At 38.1% G+C, this 14,103-nt stretch overlaps 1 protein-coding gene across 2 annotated transcripts in view; it reads left to right on the top strand.

Moving 5' to 3' along the window:
• The first annotated feature begins 7,610 nt into the window (after positions 1–7,610).
• Positions 7,611–14,103, top strand: part of LOC131942094 (uncharacterized) — a 64,570-nt gene continuing 58,077 nt past the window's right edge. For both annotated transcript variants that reach the window (XM_059301806.1, XM_059301805.1), the window contains exon 1: positions 7,611–7,812. The gene's annotated coding sequence lies outside the window, so the exon portion shown is untranslated. The remainder of the gene's footprint in view (positions 7,813–14,103) is intronic.

Here is a 14,103-nt window from a genome sequence, read left to right on the forward strand (position 1 = left end):
TGTATTCTTCATGCGTTGAAAGCGTACATTCATTTTGCATAATCCTATACTTAAAGGTAAAACTTTTTAATCTTTTAAAAAAATGTATTAATTAAATGTCAAAACTTTAACTGCTCCCTCTTACAACATTGAAACCGCATTCTAGTTTGAAACAAATTGTAATTGGAAGCCGAGGATTATCATACGAAAACGGACCCTGGTCAATGTTCTACTGACCCTGGTTAGGGTTCTATATGGCATCAGATGAAAAGGACCAGTCATGGGGTCCATTGATGGAGATGCCTTAAGGCTCTAGAAAGACAGGCTGCCACACGGGGCAGTGGGATAAACTACCGCAAGTAGGCATGGACGGGAGCATGGGTCCTAGAGGGAGGACAGGCTAACTACAATAACAGTTGGAGAAACTATCCCAGGTAGGCTATAGCCTACAGCCTGGGCCTTTGAGGGAGGATAGGCTAGATACTAGATCTACTAAAAGCTGGAGGAACTATCCCAGGTAGGCTAAAGCATACAGTCTGGGACTTTGAGGGACGATAGGCTAACTACAATAACAGTTGGAGAAACTATCCCAGGTAGGCTATAGCCTGCAGTGTGTGTCCTTTAGGGAAGACAGGCTAGATACTAGATCTACTAACAGTTGTAGAAACTATCCCAGTCCTGAGGTAGGCTATAGCCTACAGCCTGTGTCCTATAAGGACGGCAGTCTAGATGCCTCTTTCTCCGTCCCAGAGAAAAGTACATAGGTTAGCCTCGGTCCTGAGGTGACTTCCGTCCCAGAGGTACATAGTACCATAGGTTAGCCTGGGTCCTAAGGTGACCATAAGTTAAGAGCACTATAAGCATATATGCATACATAATGTATAGTGTGTGTGTACATACATATGTATCGTTGTAAATATGTCTAATGAGTATGCACTTTGAACTCTGATGTCACAAACTTTTATGCGACTCCACCCATGCGCATCTGACCTCCCTACCCCAACTGAGCCATGTCATGGATTCATCTCCTGGCTGCAAGTCCTGACTCCACCCATGCGCAACTAACCCCCCCCCCCCCCTACCCCACTGAGACACTTCATGGATTTATCTCTGGATTCCTCGCAGCCAGTATCTGTATCAGCGGCCCTATGACGGAACTTTTCTCAATACACTGTCGCAATTACCCGGTTACCGAGGCCAATTTCCGGACATCTTTAGGTAAATCCGCGGCGAAATATTGTTGTTGGTTAGCGTTGTCTACCCCCTTCCCTCCCCCACCCTGGCATTGCCGTACGTTCTTTTATATTACAAAAGGACAGCTAGAAAAAAAAATGGAAGCCAGCCAACAAACCATGCTGACATATATTGTGTCGTACAAGATCAATCATGCAAACTTTCTCATCACATTATGTAGAAAAATGTCCTGGAAATTAGTTTAGATGTGTTTTTATTTGTTTTATGTGTATTTTTTTCCTCGCATAGTATTATTGAGTGGTTTTGTTGTTATTGATTTTGTGTTTGTGTTGCGATCGTCGTATTCTTGTGATATGTTTTTTTTGTTCACTGTGGCCCACCTTTTGATAAGTACATAGGATGGCCCAGCTATTGATAAGTACATAGGCTGGCCCAGCACTTGATAAGTACATACGTTGGCCCATCTTTTGATAAGTACATCGGTTTGCCCACCTTTTGATAAGTACATAGGTCGGCCCATCTTTTGATAAGTACATAGGTTTTCCCACCTTTTGATAAGTACATAGGTTTGCCCACCTTTTGATAAGTACATAGGTTTGCCCACCTTTTGATAAGTACATAATTTTGCCCAAATTTTGATAAGTACATAGGTTTGCCCACCTTTTGATAAATACATAGGTTTGCCCACCTTTTGATAAGTATATAGGTTTACCCACCTTTTGATAAGTACATAGGTTGGCCCTTCTTTTGATAAGTACATAGGTTTGCCCACCTTCTGATAAGTACATAGGTTTGCCCACCTTTTGATAAGTACATAGGTTGGCCCATCTTTTGATAAGTACATCGGTTTGCCCACCTTTTGATAAGTACATAGGTTGGCCCATCTTTTGATAAGTACATAGGTTTGCCCACCTTTTGATAAGTACATAGGTTTACCCACCTTTTGATAAGTACATAGGTTTGCCCACCTTTTGATAAGTACATAGGTTTGCCCACCTTTTGATAAGTACATAGGTTGGCCCATCTTTTGATAAGTACATAGGTTTGCCCACCTTCTGATAAGTACATAGGTTTGCCCACCTTTTGATAAGTACATAGGTTTGCCCACCTTTTGATAAGTACATAGGTTTGCCCACCTTTTGATAAGTACATAGGTTTGCCCACCTTTTGATAAGTACATAGGTTGGCCCATCTTTTGATAAGTACATAGGTTTGCCCACCTTCTGATAAGTACATAGGTTTGCCCACCTTTTGATAAGTACATAGGTTTGCCCACCTTTTGATAAGTACATAGGTTTGCCCACCTTCTGATAAGTACATAGGTTTGCCCACCTTTTGATAAGTACATAGGTTTGCCCACCTTTTGATAAGTACATAGGTTTGCCCACCTTTTGATAAGTACATAGGTTTGCCCACCTTTTGATAAGTACATAGGTTGGCCCACCTTTTGATAAGTACATAGGGTGGGCCAGCGTTTGATAATTACATAGGTTGGGCCAGCATTTGAAAAGTACATAGGTTTACACAACCTTTTGAGATGTACATAATCACATGCGCACTTTTACATTAAATAAAAACTACACCATTGTGTCTAGAACCGAAACATACACACGCAACGCAATGTGGTGTCGTATTGCCTCGTCGGTAATCTGACATACAAAGCCGACATCCAACATAAATCCATACACTACAATATATTCAACAGGCTTGTCTCCTATCTCTCCAACAAGTTATTAATGTATTTTAACAGCGTGCATGTTCCATCTCCTAAATCTTAATACCCTATTCCCTGACATTTTTTTCTCCTCTATTCAATCATTCATGTCTTCTGACAAAAGCGCCCCCTGTACTGTTATTAAACATTTGTTACCGGCTTCGCTTGCACGTCGTTACATACGAGGCGTTGGCTGTGAATAGCGCTTTATAAATTCTCTTTTCTAAACTTTAATAGTTGTCCATAAATTCTGTAGGACTGCAGAAAATCTATAAAGTTAACAAGATAAAAATTTCAATACGGACTTTCAATAAATGCTATGTTATAGTTGAAATTTCTGTTCGGTTGGGTGCAACTTACATACGGTATAAAAGTTCGGGGAAAACTGTCATATAATTCACGGTGGAGGTATGGACCATTCTCAGAGAAAAAATATAAAGGGTTTATTTGCTTTTGGAATAAATAACCAGACAAGTCAGCATCGACGATCGTATATAGTGTGTCGGGGTAATGGGTGTGTCGGTGTGTAGTGAGGTGTCCGGGTAATGGGTGTATCGGAGTGCAGTGAGGTGTGTCGGGGTGTAGTTGTTGTGTTGAAGTGTAATGGGTGTGTAAGGGTGTAATGGCTGTCTCAGTATGTATAGTGAGGTCCCGGGGTGTTGTCGGTGTTGTTGGTTTTCTTAAAAATACAACACTACTTCAGTATTAAACTGTACTCTATTGACAGCAATACTACTACACTCGATCAAACACTCCTTAAGTAGATGTTAGATTCGTGAGGCTGATTGACAGAATTCAAATAAAATTATTTCTATTTTAAATGTTTGATCTTAAAATATCATTTTAACATGCTGTTATAATCCTTGAATTTAATATTTTTTGTCAAGTTTAAAACATGGATTTATTTACGTTTTGGTCTCCGTCCGGTTGATCAGTACACATTATGTATTATGCATTATTTACGTATTTGATTCTGAAAAACATTAAGGCTGTTTCTAACGATATAAATACAACAAGTAGAATCTTAAATGTAGAATCTTAGACCACAGCAGGAGTTACACAATCATATGTTTAGATGCCAATAAATACATTATGGCTAACATTATCGCAGGACCCAATCATACATGATTGTCAATTTAATAGAGACATAATCAGTACACAATAACTCGGCTTTATTTATATAGGCTCCACGAAGGTAGAGAAAACGAGATTTTAAGGAGAGCAAACAAAATTGAGACCCAGAATCTATGAAGTATTATATTTTTGTTTTACATAAACGAAGTTTGAAATAAATCAGTGAAATAAATAGAAATAAAAAAATTCAATGACATCTTTCAGTACAGTTTATATCAGACTATAAAGTACATCTGTCTGAAACATTTGTTTGAATCTGATGAGAAAATCAATGCACACAATGTTGACATAGGAATTAGCTTGAAAGTTTCCTTTGATGTTAGGGAGTAAAGGAAACAACAAACACATCACACTGTGTAGGGTACAAAGTCATTATCCTACAGGACTGAGTTGCACCCTAAAGCTAAAGGCTGCGCTTGAGCGAATTTTATCCGTTAAAACTTCAGTGATTCTTTCATCTCACTGTTACATTACTTACATATCTGTCATAACTCAACATAAAGTCACTATTACATTACTTACACCTTTGTGTTAAACTGTGTTAACACACAGGTTAACACACAGGTTAACCCAGTGGTTATCACAGAGGTTAACACAGAGGTTAACACAAATTTTAACACACAGTTTAACACAGGTTAGCACAGAAGTTAACACATATGCTAACACAGACTATCAATCAATCACAGGTAGTCAACAGTTTTATCCCCATGTACAGCCACCTACTTGTTCAAATCTCCTTAGCAACCGTATGCAAAATTAATTAAAGGGAGACAACAGAATAAATTGTAACGAATGCTCCAAGACTATAAAAATACTAGTGTGGAGGCGGGGGAAATGTTGCTATAATATTTCTACCTAAGTTTTTTTATGCGTATTCAATTATTTTAAAAAAAATCTGAAAATGTTTTTCTTGTAGGGAATATGGATTGACATTCCATACTAAATTTCGAAGATATGTATAAAGATTCAATGTATCCCTTAATTTCCAAGACAGCCCAGGTATCGCCAGATTTTCCAGATAATTCAGATATCTCAGATATAACCTCTATCGTAGACATCATAAATATTTAAGTTATCCTGGTTGTCCAAGATATACGAACTAGATACGCGATATATCTTAAATATCATACATTACCCAGATAACTAGATATACAAAATAGATATGCGATATATCTTAAACATCAAAGATTGCCCAGATATACTCAGCGTCTCAGATAAATATCCCAGATATCTCACATACATCCCCAGATATCTTAGATATCCCAAGTATCCCTACAACGCTCAAAGTGCCCCAGACCACGCCTAAAATCGTGTATGTATCGGAGCAACATACTGTTACAAAAGATCTTCTATTTGTTTGAGATTATTTTATGTAAACACTAGCGGCCAGATTTAGCAAGACTAAAGTCCAGAATTTTTGTGACTATTTTATCAAGGCTTATGTTTGGTTTATGATATTAGCGGCCATTGTGTGGAAGGGTGTAGCGCGGTTAACTGCCTACTCAGAAGCCTTTAGTTCAAACCCGTGTCAACAACTTGCCCTAGGCTTGTCCGTAATAATCATCATCATTGATAGAGTAGAGTCCATCTGTTTCAATGACTACAATATACAAGGGGATAGAGTGGTCAGCACTATGCCCAGCTGCCATTACTTTCCATAATGTGAGTCAGGTACACATTAGAGCTGGGTGGACTCAGTGACGTCTTACAGTCCCGAGCTCGTGATCCGAACTCGAGACTTTGTTGTTAGCAGGCATGAGCGCTACTACTCGACCACTGTTGAGTTATAAAATCAAAATTTTGCTCTTTTAGACATAGTGACAGAGAAAATAATGTGTTTAAACATTTTTTTCTGTAGTTTTAGAAGTAAACAAAAAACGCATTAATCTTCCTACTACACAGCACAGTGCAGCACCTATTAATGTTTTTAGTGCACCTGCACTACTGCCCTATCGATATTGATCTCAGACATTGCGTTTATTTCTCTCCCTTCACCACGGGTAGGGTGTGGCTGTTTAGCGGACGGTTATTAAAATAGGCTGGTACCTGCGGAGGTGGTGCGTGGAGAACTAATGTGCATTCGGACCCGGCCCCCCACCCGGCCCCCCCACCCTGCATCCACACGGTACGCTGCCGTGCCTGTTGCTTGTTGTTCGTTAGGCCGCGGTTTATCCTCTCTCTACACACAATCTTTGGTACTTTTGATGAACGCCAGCAGTGCGTAACGACGCAAGTTTTTTTTTTTTTTTTTTTTTTTTTTTTTTTTTTTTTTTTTTTTTTTTTTTTATATCTGCTACTGCTATGTTAACCCTTACCCAAAATCCTCGCTTTTGACTTAATCTTAATTCTAGCCATAATAAAGGTACCAGTGCTGACCGTTATCGCAAATTATAACCCTAACATTAACCCCATATACCAGTAGAAAAAAAAATATTCGAGACAATATAGTATCATACAGTCTACAATCACACAAATACCAAACGATTTTTTTTTCTCAATCCCAAACCACACACACGCGTCATAATTTCAAGGTGTGTGCTGCAGGTGGGGAGGGGGTAGTGGGGGTGCACGGTGTGGGGGTGGGGGGGTTATGCACAAGCAGGGGTGGGGAGGGGTAGTGCAGGAGGGGAGATCCAAAGCCTGTGTAATAGTTCCATTAATTCTTTCATATCTCCAAGTCTTTTGAACGTGAACAAAAAGCTGGGCTTTGAACCAACAAGATAAGATTTCCTATTGATAAAAATGGGTGGGATATTTTATCTTGACTCTAAAAAAAAGTAGGACGGGGAGTGGGGGGGGGGAGGGGGAGAAAATTTCGTTCGTTCGTAATATCGTCAGCATTGCTGGTAGTTTTGTCATAACCGCGGTTGTCCATATGACAATTCTGGAAGTTTTAGGTGGGAGAATGGAAAGTGGGGGAAGTGGTTGGGGGATGGGGCTGGGGGAAGTGGTTGGGGGATGGGGGCTGGGGGTGGGGCTGGGGGGGAAGTGGTTGGGGGATGGGTTATATCGTGAATTGGGGGGGTGGGGGTTAAGTGAAAAGAGTTAATCCGCTGTAGTGGTTCATCGTGGGTTAAATTGAGCTGTAGGGAAAAAGTATGTGTTTATTTTCGGGTTGAGATTTCGCTATTGTGGAGAGGAGGTGGGGAGGGGGGGGGGGAGTGGGGAGGGGGAGTGGTGGATAGAAAACTTCCGTTTGAGTGGGATGATAGAAATTTAGTTTGCAGGGGGGTGGGGGGTTGGGAAAAGGTATGGGGGATAGGGATTGGGGGGGAGTGAGCGGTGGGGAACAAAATACCAGTAGGTAGGGGGGGGGATGTAGCGGGGTGGGGGGGGGGGCAGCGTGGGGTGGATTTAGTCAGTCGTGACGCCTTTTTCTCTCTTGCGTCAGGGCGGTGATAGAGCCGTGTGACGCAAACAGGTTGACAGTGCTTATTTTTGGCAAGTAAATGGGGTGGAAGAAGGGGGGTGGGGGCATACCGGAAAGGGGTACTAAATAACCCCCTATACTTAGTACGCCTTTTGAAAGAAAAAAAAGGAATCCCATAAACAAATTAGATCCTACATCAGTGCCTGGCTTCGACTCTGAGACTTCGCGGGCTGTGTTGGCATTCGTGTGAAATTTGTTTTACCCGTTGATTGAGTTGTCGGCACTTGATTGCAGGTTTCGTAATACTGGATTAGGATTATTGGCGTAGTTGTACGAATTAGAGTGTGCATTCAAACGTGATATTCGGAGTTAATTAACTGGAGGCTAACATTGTTAATTTCACGTGCGAATTTGTTTAATGGTAACGAATGTGGTAGTGTATGTAAATGTATTATATAATTTGAGATATGTTTTTAATTTTTCATAGCTAGTCTACCGTTTAAATATACAGGTCGTAATTTTGTATGTTTATACTAGTCTAGTCATTTTGTAAGTAAGAAGATCTAAGAAAAAAGTTAAGTGACTCTCCTCGTTACGTGCCGTGCTCCTGGCACAGATGTTAGAACATGACGTTAGCTTTAACTACACATTTCGATAAAATGGCTATTTATTAATTAGTAAAAAAAAATGTGAATCTCTACATCATCAAATTGATAGACAATTATTAGTTTAAGGAAGGAGGAAAATATATTCTTTAGTATTACATATAAAAGTTTTATACGCATAGATATTTAGGTATTTTCTAGCTCTCTCTCTCTCTTTCTCTTCCTCTCTCTCTCTCTCTCTGATATATATATATATATATATATATATATATATATATATATATATATATATATATATAAACCATTAAATTATCTGCGTGTCAATACTAGAACGTCTGTATAAAATGTTTCTTTAATTACTTAACTTCCTACATAGTTTAATTTCTCGGTGCAGTAAACTAAACCTTCGACTTTTTCCTTTCTAAATTTTAAGCCTTTTCATGCTTTGGTCTGACTTTCTACTTTCGTTTTCAACGGTTGGTAATTCGTTTCCGGTCAATACTGCACAGTCTAATGACCGTGTTATGGTATTATCTGTTCAAGAAAGTCCTTTTGTTTTAGATATAACCTTGCATTTTTCAAGATGCCGATATACAGAATGTTTTTTAAATCAATTGAAATCCTTACATAGGGTTTATAAAACTGTATTGTTGAGCTTGTCTATGTATGGTAATAATTTGTTTCAATTTATAATCCCCAAAGCCATATGGATTAAATGGGTCTACTCAGTTATTTTTGAGATTAGCTGATACATAATTTAAAATTTTATTTTTGCAGCGACATTTTATTGAATAAAACATGACTGAAAAATAAGCTGCGGTTGGTGTGAAAGAATTTCAAACTAAAGAATTTTTGAGATTTTAGTCATGTTTTGTAAGCTGCTAATAAAAAATAATGAGTTGGGCAATGTATAGACAAAAACTAGTGATAGAAGAAAAGTAGCCTTGAGACCAAATAAAACATAGACCAAATAAAACATAGACCAAATAAAACATAGACCAAATAAAACATAGACCAAATAAAACATAGACCAAATAAAACATAGACCAAATAAAACATAGACCAAATAAAAAATACACCAAATAAAACATAGACCAAATAAAAAATAGACCAAATTAAACATAGACCAAACCAAATAGTTACCAAATAAATAAATCAAATCAAATATAGGCTTCACCAAATAAAAGATATACAAAACAAAGCATAGACCAAAGAATACATGTATCTCACTCTATAGTCATATAATCCCCCAAATGTTATTTCAATCCTAGCCTCAATACCTCTGATATAGTGCCTCTCACATGTAGATGAAATGTGTCAAATCTCGCATTCATCCATTGTTAACTAGTTTTTATGAGGATATGTTCACAAAACTCCTTCTTAAGCATTCCGTGGCTTGGGAGAAATATTACCACCTTCAATTTGGTTACCAAAAGTACGACTAATCTGACTTCCTCTAGATCTAGTCAATTCTAGTGGTCAGCGAGGAGAAGGATTGACCAGTTCTTGTTAGGTGTTTGACGTCATGTATTTCTGTGTACATTCAGGTGAGGTGTTATGAGTACTTGTAGTCTGGTACGTTTTCTTGATGACCCGTTCCTCTTGACTATGTAAACTGTGGTCTGAATCATAACGATCTTAATTTTAAGCAAAGATTTAAGTCGTTTTCTTTAATATTACTAGTAAAAAAAACTGGAAGGTTTAAGAATTATTGCTAATGATAACCGTAATTATACAAGTTATTTTTACTCGATGTGTGTGAATAAAACATCAAACAAAATGTGGTTTTAATAACCTGTTCTTAATTTTCAATATTTAAGTAAAAAATAAAAATATTTTTTTACTAAAAATGTAGATAGCCACAGTGACGTTAATTTGTATTAGTTTTAATTATGCTAATTTTAAAATTAAGTTTAAACAAAAATAAATGAAAGATCTAAATTTGCCACCAATGGTTGCTATCAACACGCTAATTAACCTAATTATTCCTAATTATATAAATTAATGCTTTTTAAAGTTGTTCTTGTTGAATTCTAAACTACAAAAATTACAAGTTGAAATTTATTTTTTTGGTGAGAAAAAAATGAATAACAATATTATTTTGGTAATCATTTGAATATCTTTTTATAAATGTATATTTTTGGACGTTTTTTTTTTTTTGTTAATTTTACTGGTCCTTTGTGTGTAGCTAAATCTATAATCAGTTCATGGATAATAATTATTGTCTCATTAGATATTTGATACACACAGGTCAACATACACACAAGTCAACATACACACAGAACGACATACACAAGGCAACATACTCACAGGCTAACATACACACATAACAACAAACACACAGAACAACATACACACAGAACAACATATACACAGGCATACACACAAGCAGACAGACGCACACAATTGCTCTAAAAAAAAATAGCGGTATCGCTCAAGGTACATCGCACATAATATTTAGTAGGACACAGGTGGGTCCGTATGTATTTTAAAGTTGTATAACACTCGCTCGATGCAGTGGCAGTCCTCCAACACACTTAAGTATTACTTGTCTACATGTTAAGCGCCTGGTGGTCCGTTGACTTCAACTTCAGTCTGTTTCTCTTTCTGCTATCATAACCTTTGTGCACGCAAAAAAATCTAAAAAGACAGCAGTTGTTTAATTATGGAGTTTTCTCCTCTAGATGGATTGTTATCCCCAAATTACGAGCCTCATCTGCCAGGAGAGACCGAATTAGTGACTTTAGGGAGTAGCAATCATACCAGGCCAACCCACTCCCTTTGTCAATGTCTCAGTCAATGATATGTTTAGTATTTAGTCAGGCGACCATTACCAAACCCCTTTTTAAAGCAGTTATTTCAATCTTTCCTTAACTCCTAAACCAATGCGTGTGCTATCCCTTAAATAAGACGTCATGGCATTATCGCAGTAAGTAAACATTTGCATGTTCAAGTTACGTTTAGCGATAAGAGCATGTTTTAAAAATCGTAAAATCGATTTTTCTAAATTTTGGTCAAATTATTTAAATGCATAGTGCAACAAAGTCAGTTGGATGTGATCAGCACGGATACCCCACTTACCCCCCCCCCCCCCCCCCCCTCGATCTCTCTCTTTTCACCATGCACGCAAATCTTAGAGCGGCCATGATGAACTTGATACTGTTCCAAACTAAAGTTCAGCCAGCTTTAGCAATAAAGTCGTGTATTGTACAATAACGCTGCCCATTTTTTAATTATGATTCACTTTCAAATTTCTTCCTTTGGCCACACACTACGGGCATGTTTCTGGCTAGTGTGTCTCACTTTTTTGACCTCACACCCTGTGTGTATTTCTCTAATCTCGAGGGAAAGTTTACCAAAAAGCCCGATCGTGATGCAGCCTGAAAACGTTATGGCCGGAGATAGAAGCTCCGCCAAATGTTTGCCCCGGCTCGTGTTTGCGTAACAGAAGAAAAAACATAAACAGCCCCTCAGAGAACTACACACAATTTTCAGTTTATGACACTGGCACCCGGGTTTTGAGAAAGTTTTAGACCCGACCCATGGTAACCAAACGATGCAGGAGATATTCGGGTTCCTGTTGATAAGGAGGTGGGGGTGGGGGAGTCGGGCATGGGGTGGGGGGGGGGGGGTCTGCTGTAGTGAAGACTTTGTGTTAGTCGCCTGGTATTAAGTACTTACGTAGTTCTGAAAAGAATATGTAGGTCATGCGGTTGATACGGATGGTATCTCGCGCGAAAGCTAATTGAATTAAGTTGTCTTCGGGGGTACTTGTTAGTGCTGGGGGGGGGGGGGGTGGGGGGGGGTGGGGGGTACTAGTTAGTGGTGGGTGGGGGGGGGTAGCTCTGCGCCCTTCTGACTTTGAGCGAGTCCAGGCAGGGCAATATTTTAAAAATCTTTTTAAAAAATTTACGTCGCGATTTCAATTTTAAATAAAGATTCCCATAAGTGCAGTTATGTTTTATTTCATTAATACCACGGCACTTATGCTGCTAGAAAATATACTTTAGCGGCAATTCTACTTGTGATACTTACATCCATGAGGCACTAATGCTTGTGCCCACAATCATGGACCCCATCCTATACTTTTATACTTAAAGTGCCGGCATTTTTAACAGTACGAATAAGTTCCCTATGCTTTCGTCTGGTTAAGTAATGTATTCTGTAGATCCTAATATATAAAAGCCCATGTGCGCACTTCCCTCTCTCTATCTCTCTGTCCGCAACTTTTTTTTAGTATATGTGATCAGTATGTTCAATGATATTTAGAATACTTAAAGATACCGACTTTGTTGAAAACAATATGGTGGGTATTTTAAATATATAAACTAAATTTCAATTGAAGAAGGTTAATAAAAATAAATGAATATTCGAACGTAGAAACACATTTTTCACTATGCAGCCGGAAAAGTGTTGATTTTTGTGACAAGAACGCAAAAGACAATGACGTCACATGTCACAAGGTTAAACTACGGAAAGTACACACAACTAATGGCTTCATCTTCCAATATTAGAATATTAAAACATGAACAATTTAATTCAAATATGATTTAGATCTATAGATCTAATTTTCAAGACGTACAATATGAAATATATACAATTTTCACGCCTAAACTAATACAAATTACTTTTTAAAAAAATAACATAAATACCACTGAACAGCCAGGTTTTAAACGGAATCATTTATTAAGTCTCTTAATCAGCGTATGCATTTAATTTCTAATAAGTATTGGTAGCCTTTGTTATTTTAAATGTGCCGGATTTTTAGCTATTTAGTTATTTGTTTGATTTTAATTGTGTCGGAGTTATTTAGCTATTTAGTTATTTCTTTGCTTTGTCACTAATATCTCAACGTGTAGGGTTGCGTTTTGACCAATAACTATTTTATAAATTATTTTTTTCCAAAAACGTATAACATTAAAAATATTTAGGCCTATAATTCACGTGTAACGGGTACCGACGGCTAGTTTGTGAGAAGCTACTATGGTTGTGTTTTGTAAATTTGTGTGAAGTAAAATGGTGAAGAGAACATGAAAAGCATTTCAAAAATCATAACTTCAGAAATAAAATACATATCTCTAAACGTAACAACTTATTTTTTGGAGTGACTACTTAGCTAATTTATTTTATTAAATAAAAATACATTTCTTTAAAAATGTGATTTAATGACCCATAGATCAGGTGAAATAGAGCTTATCTATTTATTTTCCTTCTGTACGTGAAAGAATTATTACGTCAGCGCTATAGGCCTACCAGTCGCGTTGACATCCAAACCATGATTTCAGGGTAACATGAACTTTAATTCGTGCATGATGGTATAGGATTCAGATTACTTTTACATTTGTTGTCTTTCCGTTGTGTCTAGCCTAGAGATTTTGTGGTGTAGCTTAGCCATTTTTCGTGTGGTCTAAGCTAGCATTTTTGTGTGCTCTAGTCTAGCAATAGTTTGTGTGGTGTAGTCTAGCAATTGTATTTGTTGTCTAGCCTAACAGTTTTTGTGGTCTTGTCTAGCTATTGTTTGTTTAGTCTAAGCTAGCAATTTTTTGTGTTCTAAGCTAGCAATTGTTTGTGGTCTAGCCTGGTAGTTGTTTTTACGTTCACCCTGGCCATTTTCTTATTTGCTAGCCTGGTAATCTTCAATGGTCCATGTTAGCGATATAATATTTTTTTTAAATTGCCTAGTCCAGCAAATCTAGCATGTGGTCGCGTCAGCCCGCATCATATTTAGCAGAAACCTCTTGTTGCTAAGTGGCCGCCGGTTAGAAAACTGCGTCATAATTCCTGGTGGGGACGATGACGCAAAAATGAACAAAATGTCGGACACCAGCAGACGACAGGGGGCGTTACCCACAGCACCGGCGTTTCAACCAATCGCCAACCTTGTACACCACTAGAAAAAAAAAACTACAGCAACCAAAACGTAATTATGGGATATAATTTTCGTTATGCGGCTCCTAATTCATTTTCGTCTAGAGCCGGAAATACAGCCTCTGCTGTGACGTCATCTTGTTAACCCCCCTCCCTCAACCCCCCACCCCCACCAACCTATCCACCTGTACCACCTCCTACGTTGAGCCCATAAACACCAGGCAGTCAGGCCTTTTACG

This window comes from Physella acuta, unplaced genomic scaffold (assembly GCF_028476545.2).
Source record: "Physella acuta isolate Inbredline_101_S28 unplaced genomic scaffold, ASM2847654v3 ptg000387l, whole genome shotgun sequence".
In the NCBI taxonomy this organism is placed as follows: domain Eukaryota; kingdom Metazoa; phylum Mollusca; class Gastropoda; family Physidae; genus Physella; species Physella acuta.